At 36.0% G+C, this 18936-nt stretch overlaps 1 long non-coding RNA gene across 4 annotated transcripts in view; it reads left to right on the top strand.

Annotated features, from left to right (window-relative positions):
- Window positions 1-18936, top strand: part of LOC141584319 (uncharacterized) — a 630894-nt gene that overhangs the window by 56167 nt on the left and 555791 nt on the right. For all 4 annotated transcript variants that reach the window (XR_012517309.1, XR_012517307.1, XR_012517308.1 and 1 more), the window contains exon 2: window positions 6263-6364. This is a non-coding gene — a long non-coding RNA (uncharacterized LOC141584319). The remainder of the gene's footprint in view (window positions 1-6262; window positions 6365-18936) is intronic.

Genomic DNA, 18936 nt, shown 5'->3' with positions numbered 1-18936 from the left:
CTGCTGGAGAAAATGGTAATTCCATATTTTCTATTGTTTGGAATAGTTTCAGAAGGAATTGTACCAGCTCCTCTTTGTATCTTTGGTAGAATTTGGCTGTGAACTCATCTGGTGTGGTTTATATTTTTGTGGGATTGGTGGTGATACCCCTTTATCATTTTTTATTGCATTTATTTGCTTCTTCAAATACTAGGCCTTTGACAAAATTCAACAGTGCTTCCTGCTAAAAACTCTCGGTAAACTAGGTATTGCTAGAACATATCTCAAAATAATAAGAGCTATTTATGACAAACCCACAGCCAATATCATACTGAATGGGCAAAAACTGGAAGCATTCCATTCGAAAACTGGCACAAGACAAGGATGCACTCTTTCACCATTCCTGTTCAACATAGTATTGGAAGTTTTGGCCAGGGCAATCAGGCAAGAAAGAGAAATAAAGGATACTCCACTAGGAAAAGAGAAAGTTAAATTGTCTATATTTACAGATGACATGATTGTGTATTTGGAAGACCCCATCACCTTAGCCCAAAATCTCCTTAACCTGAAAAGCAACTTCAGCAAAGTCTCAGGTTACAAAATTGATATGCAAAACTCACAAGCATTTCTATACAATAATAAAGGGCAAACAGAGAGCCAAATTATGAGTGAACTCCCATTCACAATTGCTACAAAGACAATAAAATACCTAGGAATACAACTAACAAGGGTTGTGAAGAGCCTCTTCAAGGAGAACTACTGCTCAAGGAAATGAGAAAGGATACAAATGGAAAAATACTCCATGCTTAATGCTAGGAAGAATCAATATCATGAAAATGGCCATACTGCCCCAAGTAATTTATAGATTCAGTGTTATTCCCATCAAGCTACCATTGATTTTCTTTACAGAACTGGAAAAAGCAAAATGAAACAAACCCTTAAATTTCATATGGAACCAACAAAGGGCCTGCATAGCCAAGACAATCCTAAGCAAAAAAAAAAAGCTAGAGACATCATGCTACCTGACTTCAAACTATACTACAAGGCTACAGTAATCAAAACAGTATGGGACTGGTACCAAAACAGCCATATAGACCAATGGAATAGAAGAAAGGCCTTGGAAATAATGCCACACATCTACAACCATCTGATCTTTGACAAACTTAACAAAAACAAGCAATGGGGAAAGGATTCCCTATTTAATAAATGGTGTTGGGAAAACTGGCTAGCCATATGCAGAAAGCTGAAACTGGATCCTTTCCTTACAGCTTATACAAAAATTAACTCAAGATGGATTAAAGATTTAAACATGAAACTCAAAACCATAAAAATCATAGAAGAAAACCTAGGCAATACCATTCAGGACATAGTCATGAATAAAGACTTTATGACTAAAATACCAAAAGCAATGGCAACAAAAGCCAAAATAGGTAAATGGGATCTAATTAAACTAAAGAGCTTTTGCACAACAAAAGAAACTATCATTAGAGTGAACAGGCAACCTACAGAATGGGAGAAAATTTTTGTAATCTACCCATTTGACAAAGGTCTAATATCCAGAATCTACAAAGAACTTAAACAAATTTACAAGAAAAAAAACAACCTCATCAAAATGTCAGTGAAGGATATGAACAGAACCTTCTCAAAAGGAGACATTTATGCAGCCAACAAACAGTGCCAAGGTGGGTTGATCACCAGAGGTCAAGGAGCTCAAGACCAGCCTGACCAACATGGCAAAAATTCGATTCTACTAAAAATACAAAAATTAACCAGGCCTAGTGGTGCCTGCCTGTAATCTCAGCTACTTGTGAGGCTGAGGCAGGAGAATCATTTGAACCTGGGAGTTAGGGAGGATTCCCTCTTTTTCACTCTTGTTGCCCAGGCTGGAGTAGCTGAGATTACAGGTGATCCATGCACCCTGGCCTCCTAAAGTGTTATATTGATTTTTATTTTTTATTTTTATTTTTTTTTGAGACAGAGTTTCGCTCTTGTTACCCAGGCTGGAGTGCAATGGCACGATCTCGGCTCACTGCAACCTCCGCCTCCTGGGTTCAGGCAATTCTCCTGCCTCAACCTCCTGAGTAGCTGGGATTACAGGCACGTGCCACCATGCCCAGCTAATTTTTTGTATTTTTAGTAGAGACGGGGTTTCACCATGTTGACCAGGATGGTCTCAATCTCTTGACCTCGTGATCCACCTGCCTCAGCCTCCCAAAGTGCTGGGATTACAGGCTTGAGCCACCGCGCCCGGACTATATTGATTTTTAAACCCTCTCTCATTTGGTTCTGCTCTGATCTTTATTATTTCTTTGCTTTTGCTAATTTGGGGTTTGGTTTGTTCTTGCTTTTATAATTCTTGTTAGAATAACAAGAATTAGAAAATAAATTTAGCTTTCTTTCTACTTTCTTAATGTAGGCATTTCTTGCTGTAAACTTTTCCCTTAGCAATATTTTTGCTGTATCCCACAGGTTTTGTTACATTGTCTTTTCATTTCCATTTGTTTCAAGAAATTTTTTTATTACCATCCTAATTTCTTCATTGACTCGGTGGTCATTCAGGAGCATGTCATTTAATTTCTGTGTGTTTGCATACTTCCAAAGATTTTCTTGATTTTGATTTCTAGTTTTATTTCATTAAGATCAGAGAAGATGCTGAATACTATTTCAAATTTTAACAATTTGTTGAGAGAAATTTTTGAACCTCTAGGTGGCTTGCTTGGATGTTGGTAGCTGAAGCAGTGGACTTGGTGGGTGGGTTAGTTAGGTCCCTGGGCAACCTGTGTATCATGGGCAAAAGCAGTAGCAGTGACAAGATAATACCTTGGGTCCTGAGCGGACTGTTTTGATGTTGGCAGTGTCTGCGGTGGGGCAGGTGGGCCAGTCTCCAGGCTCAGAGGTGGTGCTTGCAGGTAGGTGCTAGCTGAGGTGGTTGTAGCTAGGAGTTTAGACCCAACTTTAAGCACCCAGAAAGAGTGTTCAGGTGCCCAAGGTCGTGGATTGTTGGATGATCCCTAAGATCCTGGATTGTGTGCTCTGTCTCAGCGAGAAATGCAAAGCCAGGCTTGACATACTTGTGTTCAGGCTTCTCAATACTGAGAGCACACACTAGCCATGGTGTGTGAGATAGAGTTGATTCTCAGGCTCCAGGCAGATAGCTCGGGTGATGGGCAGTAGGAGCAGTGCTGAGGCCATACCACTGGCGTAGATGGGGCTTGCCTCAGTGGCCATACCCTGGGCCAGTATTCCTATAATAATGTGCATATCCCTCTCTTGCCCCAGTTCTGGTGGGGCTCCTCCCAACCACCCAGGTGTAGGAGCCCTCTTCCAGCTTGCAACTAAGTTCCAGCAGCAACTTGTTCCCCACTCGTGTCCCAGTTTCAGTCCTGGCAATGCTCGCTTCATAGCGCTAGCAGCTGCAGCCCATGTCCCACTTGATTCTCAGCCTCCGCTGAGGAAGCCCATTCACAGCTCATTCCCCAGTCCCAGCAGCAACAGACTGTGTTTACCTCATGCCTCTGTCCCCAGGACCACAGCCACAGAACATGAGCTTCCCTAATGCTGGGCCCTAGGACAAAGACTGTGACTGATAATGGCTCCTTGCAGAAAGAGTGTGGGACCCAGCAGAAGCTTCCATCCTGGTGAAGCTCCATCTCCTGGTCTCCTGGTAGCTCCCTATATTAGTTTCAGAGCTTGGGAGGGTGGAGGGGCTATCCTGTGGTCAGGGTTACACAACTCCAGTGGGGATGTGGAATGCTGGAAGTCTTATCCTGCAGTTGGGAAGTCTCTTCTGGCTCCCAGCTGATCCTGGCCAAGCAGACCGTCTCTTTTTCTTCTCCTTCCCTGCTTTTGGTGTTTACTGTCAGTTTTCTGTCAAATTCCAGTGTTCTCTCTTGGATAGGGAAGATATCTATTGATGTGACTTGGGTGTTAGCTGATCAGTTCGAGGGACTTTGAAAGGATTCGTATAACAATATACACACTGAGAGATGAAAAATTTACCGAAAGGAAATGGCAGTGCTGTTAGGAAGAGTAATGGAGGTTGCATGTTTTAGTCCTTTTAGTCTGTGATAAAAAAATACAATAAATCAGGTAGAAATGACAGAAACTGTCTGTATACTGTTTTGGTTCTTGTAAATGGAGGAGGGGAGCATAAAATACCATAGACCACCATCTTGAAGCTGAGATTCAAATTTTTTAAGGTCAAAAAATTTAAGCCCTGTGTAATTTTAGCATTAAAGTCATAAGTAGCAATCTATTAAAAGGCAAAAGACATTTTCTATTTTTATAAATACACTGTGCTATACTTATAATATTTTATGTGATATTTTCAATAACTAAATTTCAGTAGATTTATTATACCAGTTCTTAGAGACTTTAACCTATATACAGCAATTATGCAAATTAATATTGCTTTGAGAATTGACCACTAACATTGATCACATGGAGTAATCAGTCATTTAATAGGTACAGAAAAATTTGTCCTTTTGAGAGTTTCAGCCGACTTATCAATGCACTTGATGTAATTTAATCCTTGTCAGCTGTAGATACAAGGGGGCTGCCTTAAAGTAAGAAAATTTAAAAAATGCCACAGTTTAAATGTTCATCTTATTACCTAAGCAAATGTTCTTTCTGACATTCCAATTCAAATCTAGCTTTTTTTTCTACTTTAAGACAAGGTTATTGAGTACTATGAATAAGTGAAAATTAAGTTTATTATCCACATGGCCTCAAAGTTATCATTAGAGGGCAGATAATGACTATCTTAGTCTCTTTCTTCTCGGGGTGCTCAGTCTTGACTCGCCAGGACATGGTCTGATGGGTTGGAGGGAGAAGTCCTCATCTAAGACTGTAGAAGATGACAAATAAATCACTTGGGTTCACTGGTCCCAAGTAACAAAATGAACCAGAGCTAAATTTAGCCAAAAAAAAATTGTTGGAAGGCTGAAGAACCAGGCTTAATGGACTATATTTATTGGATACTTAATAGGTGAAAAGAGCTGTTCTCAGTACTTGAATTGTCTCATTAAATCTTTACCAGAAGCCTACGATGTGTGTTATTGTTCTTGTTTACAGCTAAAGAAACAGAGGTACAGAGAATTCAGTAAATTGTTCAAGGTTACACAGTGAGTGCAGTACAGGCCCCAGGATAGGAATCAGGCTGCCCTGGGTGACTATGCATAACTACAATACTGTTCTGCCTGGGAGGAACAGCTGGATCAAGCACACACCAGCCATTTTTAAGTCTGTGGACCTCTCTATCAAAGATTCAAACCTCACAAAAGACATCTATTGGTGTGACTTGGGTCTTCGTTGATCAGTGCAAGGGACTTTGAAAGGATTCATATAATAATATGCACAATGAGGCATGGACAATTTCCCAAAGGGAAATGGCAATGCTGTTAGAAAGGGTAATGGATGAGGCATGTTTTAGTCCTTTTAGTCTGCAATTACAAAATACAATAAATCAGGTAGCCTTATGAACAACAGAAATATATTTGGAGGCTGGGAAATTCTAGATGAAGGCAGATTTGATGTCTAGTGAAAGCCTACTTTCTGATTAATTTGTGGCACATTGCTTGTGCTGTTTTCTTGTAGTGGAAAAGTGACTGAGCTCCCTTGGCCCTCTTTTACAAGGTACTAATCTCATTCATGAGGGCTCTCTGCCATTGTGCCTTATCACCTCCCAGAAACCTTAGCACCTAATACCATTACCTTAGGGGATTAGGATTTCAACATGAATTCTGAGAGTACAAAAATATTCAGATCATAACACTGGGTAATACTCTAGAAATCAAATCCCTTCTACATCAGAGGACTAATACGACTAAAAAATCAAATTTTATCTCTTGCAATAGGGAAGGCTCAGGAAGGTTATCAGCACCAAAGGAGCTAAGAGGGGAGAAAGAAACTAAGGATTTTTTTGTTGTTGTTCTAAATTAGGAAGGTATAAACAAGCCTGAGATGAAGAGGATAAAGAGTCCCCTAAAATGTCAGACTGTAGCCTACTTTCATAATGTATGCTTAGTTTATAAGCTATCAAAAATTTGAGGGAAATGGAACCCACACCGTAAATTAGAATGGTACAGAGTTTGCTCTCCATTTGATTTAAATGCTCAACCAACTATAAACCATACACAACAGTATTCAAGTAGTCATTAATTTATTTTTCCCTAGTTAAGAAAGTGCTGAAACCCTTAGCAAGGCATATCCTATTTTTCCCTAGTTTAAGTGCTGGGTAACATAGACATACTTGCTTATATCCTGTACCATCTTTTCTTTACAGAGGCTGAAATAAGAATGGATGCTACTTAGAAACGTCTAAAAAAATCCTTTGTAAAAAAATTGTCATCCTGCTCTTGGAGTTTAGCCCTGGGGGGGCAATCAGGTAAACATTCCTTTTCTTAACGAGGCTTCATGATGTTTGGGGTATGCCATGCCATTCATTAACAGAGGCCCAGAGAAATCTTCAAATGGTGTGTGATCCAGCTGCTGCTTCTCTTAATTCTTTCAATTCAATATCTTAATGTTGCCAAGGGGAACTTCGATGCAAAGATGAGAAAAGAGATGAGACTAGACAAGCTGAGAAAGGCCAAAAGGGGGCAGGGAATACAGGGAACACTGGCTAGAAAACTTTCATAAAATTCTCATCTGATGAATGATTGCTTCCCTCTAAAAGAGAAATTTGCTTATAAGGTGTACTTGTGATCAATTCTTTATATTTAACCAAAATGTTTGAAAAATTTTGTTTATAATTTTATACATTGTAAAATTATAGATTATCTTACAGAAAATATGTTTTTGCTTATTTTTATTCTAATTTTAAGAATGCTAAGGGTAATTTTTGTTTTAAAATATTATAGGGGGGTCATTTGTTACATTATTCTAATATAACAATGCTATTTCCCATAATGGTTATATATTTGAATAGCTAATAGTTAGATTTTCTAAATTTAAAAAATCTATAATATGATTTTCTGATTCTGGGTGGACTTTACTAATTACATATAAGGTCACTTGTTGTCAGCTTTGGCATAGACCCACTAACTTTTGTTGTACTTGACTGAAGTTGCTTTGTACCAGCAACAAAGAAAAGCCGGTTGTGAGTAAATACTATGATTTTTCTGCAGTGCAGTTCACTTGTTTAAATAAATTACTTTAAAAAGTGCATTTGTTTCTATGAACCTCGTTTGAGAGGGAATATAGAGAGGCTTATTTGGGTATGATTCAATTTAAATTCAGTCTGCTATATTGCAAACAGCTCTGATTTTTCAATATTTTCAAAATTAATTTATGGAGACACTAGCTTTATGTTTGAATGTGGTAATCATAAAATTTTGACAAAATAGTCTAACATTTTAATACCTCTTGTGGGTAATATGAGCTCTTTTGTCTAGTTGAAAAAAGCAATTAAGACAAACCACAAAGGCAAGCAAGAAGGATGGGCAGCAGCCGGGATTGTATGTGGAGGGCAAAACACAAAGGGACAGGAAAGCCGTGGGCTGATAGGAGGAGCTGCAGAATATATTCTTAATGTGTTATCTCAAAATGATTTTTGAAAATAAATGAAACAAATTATGATGCTAGGGGAGGGTAAGCGGGGGGTGGGGAGTTGGGGAGAGATAGCACAGGGAGAAATGCCAGATATGGGTGATGGAGAGGAAGGCAGCAAATCACACTGCCGTGTGTGTACCTATGCAACAATCTTGCCTGTTCTTCACATGTACCCCAAAACCTAAAATGCAAAAAAAAAAAAAAATCCTCTTAAATAAAGCTGATTTCAATTCCTAGCCAAAAAAAAAAAAAAAAAAATTATGATGTTCCCTTATAATTCCTAGGAAAATAGGAAAGTCCTCTTTCTCATTCAGTAATGAGTGAATGAATGTGCTACTCCTTAAACTTGAAGAAAACTTAGTTTCTGTCTATAGTTGCTGTAATTTTACTTTATCTTTACTTTTCTCTTGATATTGCTCCTGTCAAAGTCAGTAATGAGCTTCCTTTCATTAATAAATCCATCTGGACATTTAGCTTCGGCCTGTTAACTTCCCCCTTAAATTTGATTCTGTTGGTTTCTGTGTGTTTTTAAAACACTTACTTAAAACATATAAATTAGGTTTTTTTGTTAAAAAGCATTTCATAAAAAAAAGTCATGTGTACTAAAGGCATCATCGTAACAATAATAATGGTCCTGATCACCAACCTGCACTACCCCTTTTCATAACTCTCCAGATGCAAACAACTTCTACCCTTTTCGATGTTTCCTTGGTACATACTTTTGTAATATTAAGTAGTATTCTTATACTACAATCTAAAAACTTAACTTTAGACTTTATGTTTTAAATTTTTGTTCCATGAGTATTTTAGATTATACCTTCTCTTCTTCTAACCATCTCATTTTAATATAATTATACATAAAATTTTTGACAGCATATTTAGTAGCTTTAGTTATGATAATTTAAATATTGTATATTTCTATTCCAGATATTGTCTATGATTTTATTTTCTTATATGAGTTTATTAATAATGTCTCATTTTTTATTTTCTAATAGTTATTAGAATAACTATTTGCAGTATCATTTTTGTAAAATATTTTCCAATATTTTTTTCTATATGGACAAGCCTGCTAAATAATTTATCAGTTCAATCACTTTTTCTGGAGACATCTTTCTGGAACTCTTTGATCTCTTCTATTCAGACCCACTAATTCTTTTGGTAGTAGTATAGCATTTGTCTTGGAAATTCTTGCCTCTCTGCCCCTCTGTTAGTCTTTCTTATTCTTGGTTTACTCTTTTCTTGGTGGCACATGTTATATTAAATGAATATATATATATATACATAAATATATTCCTATGTAGTTACACATAAATAAATATATATTATATATTCATATAATATATACATAAATATATATATTCATTTAATTATATATTTATATACTTTATATATTCATTTATATATAAATATATATTCATTTAATATAACATTATTTATTATAAAATAAATAGGCCCATGGTAGGCAAATATGTAAGACTTTACCTATTGAAAAATGTCTTTATTTTATCTATTCCCTTTACTAGTTAGTTTAAATAAGGGAAAAAATCCACACTGAATCTCCTTTTCACTCAGAATTTTGAAATCATGGCTTCAGTGTCTTCTCGCTTCTAGTATGGCTTTTAAAAGATGGGATCAGCACCTTTTATTTTTTCTACATGACTTTAATCCTCTCTTGGGAAGATTTTAAGGCTTCCTTTTCATTATTTTATTTTGAAATTTTATGATAATGTGTCTCAATATAGTATAGGTTTAATTTTTTTTTCTTTCCAATTATTTGGGTACTTGGGTAGGCATTTTCTTACAGCCTAGAGGTTCCTAAGTTGTGGAAACTACAATTTTCTTATTTTTTTCAGTGATTCCCTTTATTTTCCTATCTATCTGCTTTCTTTTTCTCAAATTTCTATCGGTTTAATATTTTATTTTCTGGATTGATGCCTTTCTTCCTCTATTTTTATCTTGATTTTTCTCTTACGTTTTGAAGAATTTCCTCTAATATATTTTAAACCCTCTATTGAATCATTTTTTTAGTTATTAGTAATCAGAGTTTTTGAATAGATCTTGATTTTTCTCTGAATGTTCTTGTGTCTTATCAGTGCACCTGCTGCACTCTGAGATTTGATCCCAGTCTCATTTCCTGTCACATCTCTTCAAGCACACAATTCTCTGTGTGTGTAGAAACTTAAGTCAGTCTCCTGTACATGCCATGATTTCTCATATGTTTGTGACTTGGTGTATGAGGACCCAGCTTTTGGAAACAGTCTTTGCCGATCTTGTGTTTGAGCCTTCTGTTGTATCTTGCTCACATTGTATTTCTCTCTTTGTATTTGCCATTCACTATTTTTTAAAATTTTAAAAAAAATTTTTTTTATTGCATTTTAGGTTTTGGGGGTACATGTGAAGAACATGCAAGATTGTTGCATAGGCACACACATGGCAGTGTGCTTTGCTGTCTTCCGTCCCCTCACCTGTATCTGTCATTTCTCCCCATGCTATCTCTTCCCACCTCCCCACCCCCCCGTCCCCATTTCCCCCCAAAGGACCCCAGGGTGTAGTGCTCCCCTCCCTGTGTCCATGTGTTCTCATTGTTCAACACCCGCCTAGGAGTGAGAACATGCGGTGTTTGATTTTTTGCTCTTGTGTCAGTTTGCTGAGAATGATGGTTTCCAGGTTCATCACTATTTTAATGATTTTTGTGGTGGTTGTTGTTTTTTGCCTTCTCCATTAGTTTATGGGTTTCTTATGGACAGAAACTGAGCTCCATTTGTTACTGTATCCAGTATGGCTTGCTAGTTTTTATCACCTAATAGATAGATGGTCAATAAATATGTATAATATTGTTTACTGATTCCATAAGACACATGTACAAATCAAACCCATGCCGTTAAAGTTTTACTTCACATACATTTACATTCATATACACAGTCAGCTCTTTTGTGACTCAAATAGTGTCATTTCTCACTTTCAGGTAATTAATATATCATTAAGAAAATAATAAACAGAGTAAAGATAATTCATGGGGCAGTAGTCATTTAATATAATTTGTGAGAAAAACAAAGACTAAATACTATAAAAAATTAGATTTTTTGCATTTATAGGACATCTATGGCTCATGTCAGATGATTGCTGAACCAGCAGTTCATCCACAGTCTCACTTCTCATATTAAACTAGTTAAACCTCTATTATTAATATTGAAAGAATTTAACTGATGCACTACTGTATTTGAATAAGCCATTTTTTTCCTTTTGCTTGATGTCTAGTTCCTATATTGAAAAACGTTGAGCATTAAACAATGCAAAGTATAAATGAAACAAAAAGGGAGGCTGTAACAATTAAGAATATAATGTGGGACACACAAAAGAGCTGTTTTGATCAACGATATATTTTAAAAAGATTAATGTCATTTTCCAGAGTCAAACTGTAACATAACTACTTTAAAAGATGTGGGTTGGAGCTTGAATTTCTCTAAGTTATATTGTTAGAGCTTGTAAGTTTTTTAAATTTTAATTATTAAATGTTACTTTTAAGAGCAGTTTTAGAGAGTCATAGCAAAATTGAACAGATAGTACAAAGAGTTGATATATATCTGGGTCCCTATGTCCTCTGTGAACAAAGGGTTTTATTTCTTCCTTGCCAATCTGTAGACTTTTTATTTCTTCTTTTTGTTTGATTGCGTTAGGAAGGACTTCCAGTACAGTGTTGAAAACCAGTGGTGTGAGGGGATATCCTTGGCTTTTTCTTGATCTTAGCAAGAAAGCTTGAAGTCTCTCACCATTGATTTTGATGCTAGCTATACATATTTGTAGGTTTTCTTCATCAAGTTGAAGATCTTCCCCACTATTCCTAGTTTGCTGAGAACTTCTATCATGAATGGGTGTTGGATTTTGTTAAATGCTTTTTTCTGTGTCTCTTCATATAACCATGTGAATTATCTTCTTTAGGCTATTGATATGACATTATATTTGTGGATTTTTAAAAAAATATATTTTTAACATTGATTTTTGAATGTTGAACCAGCATTGCATACCCGGGATAAATCCCACTTGGTCACAATATAGAATTCTTTATATATATATATATATATATATATATATATATATATATATATGGATTCTACTTGCTAATACTTTGTTGAGAATTTTTGCATCTATGTTCACGAGAGAAATCGGTCTTTAGCTTTCTTTTCTTGTAGGTTCTTTCTGTGGTTTAGATATTCTGGTAATGCCTGCCTTATAGAATGAATTAGGAAGTATTCCCTCTGCTTCTGTCATCTGAAAGAGAATGCAGAGAACTGGTATAAAGTCTTTCTTCAAGGTTTAGTTGAATTCATTAAGGAATTTATCTGAGGTGATAAATTCCTTAATAAATAATTTATTTATTATTCTTTTAAATAATTTATTTAAATAAATAAAATTAAAATTTATTGATCTTTCAGTTTTAAAAGATTAATTTTTTTATTCAATTTATTTAATAGATATTGTTTGCTATATGATGAATATTTGTGTCCCCTAACCCCAGATTTATGTGCTGAAATCCTAACCTCCAAGATGTTGATACCAGGATATAAGGTCTTTGGAAAGCAACGAGGCCAAAAGGATAAAGCCCTTATTAATAGAGTTGGTGCTCTCATAAAATAGACTTCAGAGAGATCCTTTCCCCTTTGCCGTGTGAAGTTACAGTGAGAAGGTGGTCACATAGACCCTCTTCACATACCAAATCTGCTGGCACTTTGATCTTGGACTTTCCACACTCTAGAACTGTTAGAATTTTTATTTGGAAGCCACCCAATCTTTGGTATTTTGTTACAAAAGTCTGAGAAGACTAAGACATAGGCCTAGTCAGATCTTGTATAAATTTTGGAAGACTGTGTCTTTCAAGAATTTGGTCCATTTAATCTACGTTATCCAAATATGCAGACATAGAGTTGTTTATGCTGTTCTTTTATTTTAATGTCCAGGGGATCTGTATTGATGTTGCTGTTTTCATTTCTAATATTAGTGATTTAATTTTCTCTCTTCTTGTTTTAATTAGCCTGGCGAGAGGCTTATCAGTTTTATTAATCTTTTCAAAGATCTAGCTTTTTGTTTCTTTGATTTTTCTGATTGATTTTCTTTTTTTTTTTCAGTTTCATTGATTTGTGATCTAATGTTTGTTATTTCTTTTCTTCTTAATTTGGATTTATTTGCTCTTCTTCACCTAGATTTTTAAAGTAGAAGCTTAGACGTTTGATTTTAGATATTTCTTCTTTTCAATTATATGCATTCAACATTATAAATTTTCCTCTAAGCGCTACTTTTGCTGAATACCACAAATTTTGATAAATTGTATTTCCATTTTCCTTGAGTTCATAATATTTAAAATTTCTGTGGACTTTTTTTTTTCTTTTTTTAACCAATGTGTTATTTGGAAGTATGTTGTTTAATCTCTAAGTATTTGGGGACTGTAATTGTTAATATTGAGTATCAAAACTTGATTAGATTGAAAGATGCAAAGTATTGATTCCGGGTGTGTCTGTGAGGATGTTGCCAAAGGAGATTACTGTTTGAGTCAGTGGACTCGGGGAGGCAGATCCACCCTCCATCTGGGTGGGACCACCTAATCTGCCCCCAATGTGAACAGAAGGAAAAGCAGGCAGAGGAAAGTGCGGAGATTAGAACTGGCTTCGCCTCCCAGCCTACGTCTTTCTCCTGTGTTGCATGCTTCCTGCCCTTGAACATTGGACTCTAAGTTCTTCAGGTTTGGGTCTTGGACTGGCTTCCTTGCTCCTCAGCTTGCAAATGGCTTACTGTGGGACCTTGAACTTCAACAGTGTTTCTGAGTCCCTCCACCCCTTAAGTAGGACAGAATGGCCAGAGCGGGCTGGAATTTGGCATTTCTTTTCCTCCATGTGAAAAGATAGAGGAAGCTAAATTTGGGCATTTCCTTTCCCACATGCGAAAGGCTACAGCCAGCTGATGTTGGGTGTTTTCCTTCCTCTAGGTGGGTTAAAGTCTGATAAAACCCTGTGAGGTTATGCTGTCATAAAATAGGTCTCCAGAGGGCAGCCCTTGTTAAGATGAATAGAATACTCAGAGGTATTTCACAATGGTTTCTTAAAATGGATATGATAACAGCACTGCCTCATGAAGTCATTGTAGGGATTAAATATGTTGATATATTTAAGAATAATGACTAATACATAATAAGTTCTAATAGCTGATAGACTTAGATTTTCAATTATCTCCTTACTAGTTAATTAACTGCTATATACTTTCCTGTATTGATGTGCCATTTCACAATTAACAAAGTTGATTGTGACAAATTGAGAGTCTGGGAATTATATCATTGTATTGGTCATTGCAAAAACCATTTTGTTATATACAAATAATGTGAGTAAATTTAATAAGTGCTAGTAACATGACAGCACAATCTCAGACATTCTTCTTAATAAAATTAAATAACTCATGGCTTATGTATTGACCTAGAGCTATTGGCCTGGATTAAAAATCTGTTTTTACTATTTCTACCTCAGTGAGACATGCAATTTAGGGAATGCTTATTTTTATTTCAAAGAAAATATGCAAACAATAGTGTGTGTGTGTGTGTGTGTATTTGTGTGTGCATTTATACAAATATAAAAATAGAGAACAAAGTAAGTACTGAGATAAATAGCAGTGGAATAATTGAGAGTTAGCCAATTTATTTATGTAATTCACTTCATCATAAGCCAAAATACATTAAATTAGTATACTCCTGAGCTCTTCCTTCAAAGATGATAAAGGATGGTTTTTGGAAGGACTGAGACTGTAACAAGACATGTATCTCTATCTTCACAAATTTCACTGCTATCAGAGTCTACTCTGGTATACATGAATATTAAAAGACATTTGGAGAAAAGAATAACACTATCACATTAGGAGGGAATGGAGACAGCAAACCACCATGGCATGTGTGTACCTATGCAACAATTCTGCAAGATCTGCACATGTACCCCAGAACTTAAAGTACAATAAAAAAAAAAGACTACCACGTTAATAATATTACTAATTTTAGTAGAAAGTACTCCTCCCAGCCAACACTGAAAGCCTTTGAATCATCAAAACACATGTACTGGATACCCAGATATGCTATCCCAGTTTTCAGAAAGAGAGGAATATTTAGCTCAACAAGGTTTGAATGTGAGAGTTTAAAGAGGAAATAACTCCCGAAGGAATAAGGCGGATTTACTAAGAAGGACACTTTGATGAAATGTGTTTCTTTCTGTGAGGTTGTTTCTCATGGTAGTATAAGTAATATAGCAAATTCTAATGTCAGTGACAATTCGACAAATTTTAAATATCATATCCCATGGAAAAATCTATGTATAGTACTTGGTAGGAAATTAAGTGAATTCTTAATCAGTGGAACCGCTGCACTTTAAGGGTCCTACTGATTATATTGTCATCAGCCTGCAGGACATAGTTGTCTGGTGGTATGCTGTTGAGTTTATTTTATTAATACCACAGACTTGAATGTTGACATAGAAATAATTCTTACTAAATTTGTAGACAGCATGAAGCTGGGAGTATAATAAATATATTTAGTGACAGAATCATCATTTAAAATGATCTCCATACCTTGCAAAACTGTTCTTTAACTAGATGAAGCTTACTTGGAAAAAAACTGAAGTACTACATTTAACTTTTAGGAAAAACATTAACCTTATTTTATGCAGAAAAATTTTGTCTATAAAATCAATATCAACCAAGTTTTATTTACTAAATAAATATGTATTACATACCTATATATGCTTACCGTTTTATTTTATTTTACTTTAAGTTCTGGGGTACATTTGCAGATCGTGCAGATTGTTACATAGGTATACACATGCCGTGGTAGTTTACTGCCTCCATCCCCTTGTCACATTCATTAGATACTTCTAATGTATTCTCTCCCCAATCTCCCCACCCGCTGCTATCCCTCCCCTAGTCCCCCGACCCACCAGCAGACCCCAGTGTATGCTGTTCCCCTCCCTGCTTCCATGTGTTCTCGTTGTTCAACATCCACTTATGGTAAGAACATGCAGTGTCTGGTTTTCCATTCTTGTGTCAGTTTGCTGAGAAAGATGGTTTCCAGATTTATTCATGTCCCTGCAAAGGGCATCAACTCATTTCTTTTGTGACTGCATAGTATTCCATGGTGCATGTGTGCCACATTTTCTTTATCTAGTCTGTCTTTGATGGGCATTTGGGTCGGTTCCAAGTCTTTGCTATTGTAAACAGTCACACAATGAACATACATGTGCATGTGTCTTTATAATAGACCGATTTATAATCCTTTGGGTATACACCCAGTAATGGGTTTGCTGCGTCAAATGGTATTTCTATTTCTAGATCCTCAAGGAATTGCCACACTGTCTTCCACAATGGTAGAACTAATTTACACTCCCACCAACATGTAAAAGCATTCCTATTTCTCCATATCCTTTCCAGCATCTGTTGTCTTCAGATTTTTTAATGATTGCCATTTTAACTGGTGTGAGATGGTATCTTAATGTGATTTTGATTTGCACTTCCCTAATGACCAGTGAAGATGATCATTTTTTCATGTTTCTTGGCTATATAAATGTCTTCTTTTGAAAAGTGTTCATGTCATTCACCCACATTTTGATGGGGTTGTTTTTTAAATATATATATAGATTTATTTAAGTTCATTGTAGATTCTGAATATTAGCTCTTTGTCAGATGGGTAGCTTGCAAAAATTTTTTCCCATTCTTTTGGTGGCCAGTTCCCTCTAGTGATTGTGTCTTTTTCTGTGCAGAAGCTCTTAAGTTAAATTAGATCCCATTTGTCTATTTTGGCTTTTGTTGCCAATGCTTTTTGTGTTGTAGTCATGAAGTCCTTGCCTATGCCTGGGTTCTGAATGGTATTGCCTAGGTTTTCTTCTAGGGTTTTTATGGGGTTAGGTCTTATGTTTAAATCTTTAATCCATCTGGAGTTAATTTTTGTATACAGTGTAAGGAAGGGGTCCAGTTTCAGCTTTCTGCACATGGCTAGTCAGTTTTCCCAACACCATTTATTAAATAGGGAATCCTTTCCCCATTGCCTGTCTTGTCAGGTTTGTTACAGATCAGATAGTTGTACATAGGTGGTGTTGTTTCTGGGACCTCTGTTCTGTTCCATTGGTCTATATCTCTGTTTTGGTCCCAGTACCATGCTGTTTTGATTGCTGTAGCCTTGTCGTGTAGTTTGTAGTCAGGTGGCATGATGCCTCCAGCTTTGTTCTTTTTGCTTACGATTGTCTTGGCTATGCGGGCTCTCTTTTGGTTCCATATGAAGTTTAAGGTGGTTTTTTCCATTTCTATGAAGAAGATCAATGGTAGTTTGATGGGGATAGCATTGAATCTATAAATTCCATCTGTTTGTGTCCTCTCTTATTTCCTTGTGCAGTGGTTTGTAGTTCTCCTTCAAGGGGTCCTTCACATTCTTTGTTAGTTGTATTCCTAGGTATTTTATTCTCTTTAATCACTCATGATTTGGCTCTCTGTTTGTCTGTTATTGGTATATAGGTATGCTTGTGATTTTTGTATGTTGATTTAATATTCTGAGACTTTGCTGAAGTTGCTTATCAGCTTAAGAAGATTTTAGGCTGAGATGATGGGGTCTTTCAAATATACAATCATGTGATCTGTAAATAGAAACAATTTGACTTCCTCTTTTCCTAATTGAACACCCTTTATTTCTTTTTCTTGCCTGATTGCTCTGGCTAGAAATTCCAGTAATATATTAAATAGGCATGATGAAAGGGGCCCCCTTGTCTACTGCCAGTTTTCAAAGGGAATTCTTCCAGTTTTTGCCCATTCAGTGTGATATTTGCTGTGGGTTTGTCATAAATAGATTTTATTATTTTGAGATACGTTCCATTGATACCTAGTTTATTGAGAGGTTTTAGCATAAAGGGCTGTTGAATTTTGTCAAAGGCCTTCTCTGCATCTATTGAGATAATCATGAGGTTTTCGTCTTTGTTTCTTTTTATGTGGTGGATTACATTTGTAGATTGTGTGTGTTGAACCAGGCTTGAATCCCCAGGATGAAGCCTACTTGATCGTGATGGATAAGCTTTTTGTTGTGCTGTTGCAATTGGTTTGCCTGTATTTTATTAAAGATTTTTGCATCTATGTTCATCATGGATGTTGGCCTAAAATTTCCTTTTTAGGTTGTGTCTCTGCCAGGTTTTGGTATCAGGATGATGTTGGTCTCATAAAATGAGTTAGGGTGGATTCCCTCTTTTTGTATTGTTTGGAATAATTTCAGAAGGAATGGTACCAGCTCCTCTTTGTACATCTGGTAGAATTTGGCTGTGAATCAGTCTGGACCTGAACTTTTTTTTGGTTGGTAGGCTATTAATTGTTGCCTCTATTTGTTGGTCTATTCAGGGATTCACCTTCTTCCTGTTTTAGTCTTGGGATGGTATAAGTGTCCAGGAAATTATCTATTTCTTCTAGATTTACTGGCTTATGTACACAGAGTTGTTTGTAATAAGCTTTGATGGTAGCTTGTATTTCTGTGGAATCAGTGGTGATATCCTTTTATCATTTTTTTATTCCATCTATTTGATTCTTTTCTCTCTTCTTTTTTATTAGTCTGGCTAGTGGTCTATCTATTTTGTTGATCTTTTCAAAAAACCAGCTCCTGGATTTGTTGATTTTTTTGAACTGTTTTTATTGTGTTTCTGTCTCCTTCAGATCTGCTCGGATCTGAGTTATTTATTGTCTTCTGTTAGCTTTTGAATTTGTTTGATCCTCCTCCTATAGATCTTTTAATTTCGATGATAGGGTGTCAATTTTAGATCTTTCCTTGTTTCTCATGTGGGAATTTAGTGCTATAAATTACCCTCTGGACACTGCTTTAAATGTATCCTAGACATTTGGGTACGTTGTGTCTTCATTCTCACTGGTTTTAAAGAACATCTTTATTTCTGCCTTCATTTCATTATTTATCCAGTAGTCATTCAGGAGCAGGTTGTCCAGTTTCCTTGTAGTTGTAAGGTTTTGAGTGAGTTTCTTAGTCCTGAGATCTAATTTGATTGCACTTTGGTCTGAGAGACTGGTTGTTATGATTTCTGTTCTTTTGCATTTGCTGAGGAGTGATTTAGTTCCAATTATGTGGTCAGTTTTAGAGTAAGTAAGTGTGATGTGTGCTGAGAAGAATGTATACTCTGTGGATTTGGGGTGGAGAGTTGTGTAGTTGTCTGTTAGGTACCCTTGGTCCAGATCTGAGTTTAGTTCCTGGATATCCTTGTTAATTTTCTGTCTTATTGATCTGTCTACTATTGACACTGGAGTGTTAAAGTCTCCCACTATTATTATGTGGGAGTCTAAGTCTCTTTATAGGTCATTAATAACTTGCTTTATGTTTCTGGGTGCTCTTGTATTGGGTGCATACATATT

The sequence above is a fragment of the Saimiri boliviensis genome, chromosome 4, assembly GCF_048565385.1.
Source record: "Saimiri boliviensis isolate mSaiBol1 chromosome 4, mSaiBol1.pri, whole genome shotgun sequence".
Lineage (NCBI taxonomy): Eukaryota > Metazoa > Chordata > Mammalia > Primates > Cebidae > Saimiri > Saimiri boliviensis.
This window is presented reverse-complemented; position numbering and strand designations above follow the sequence as displayed.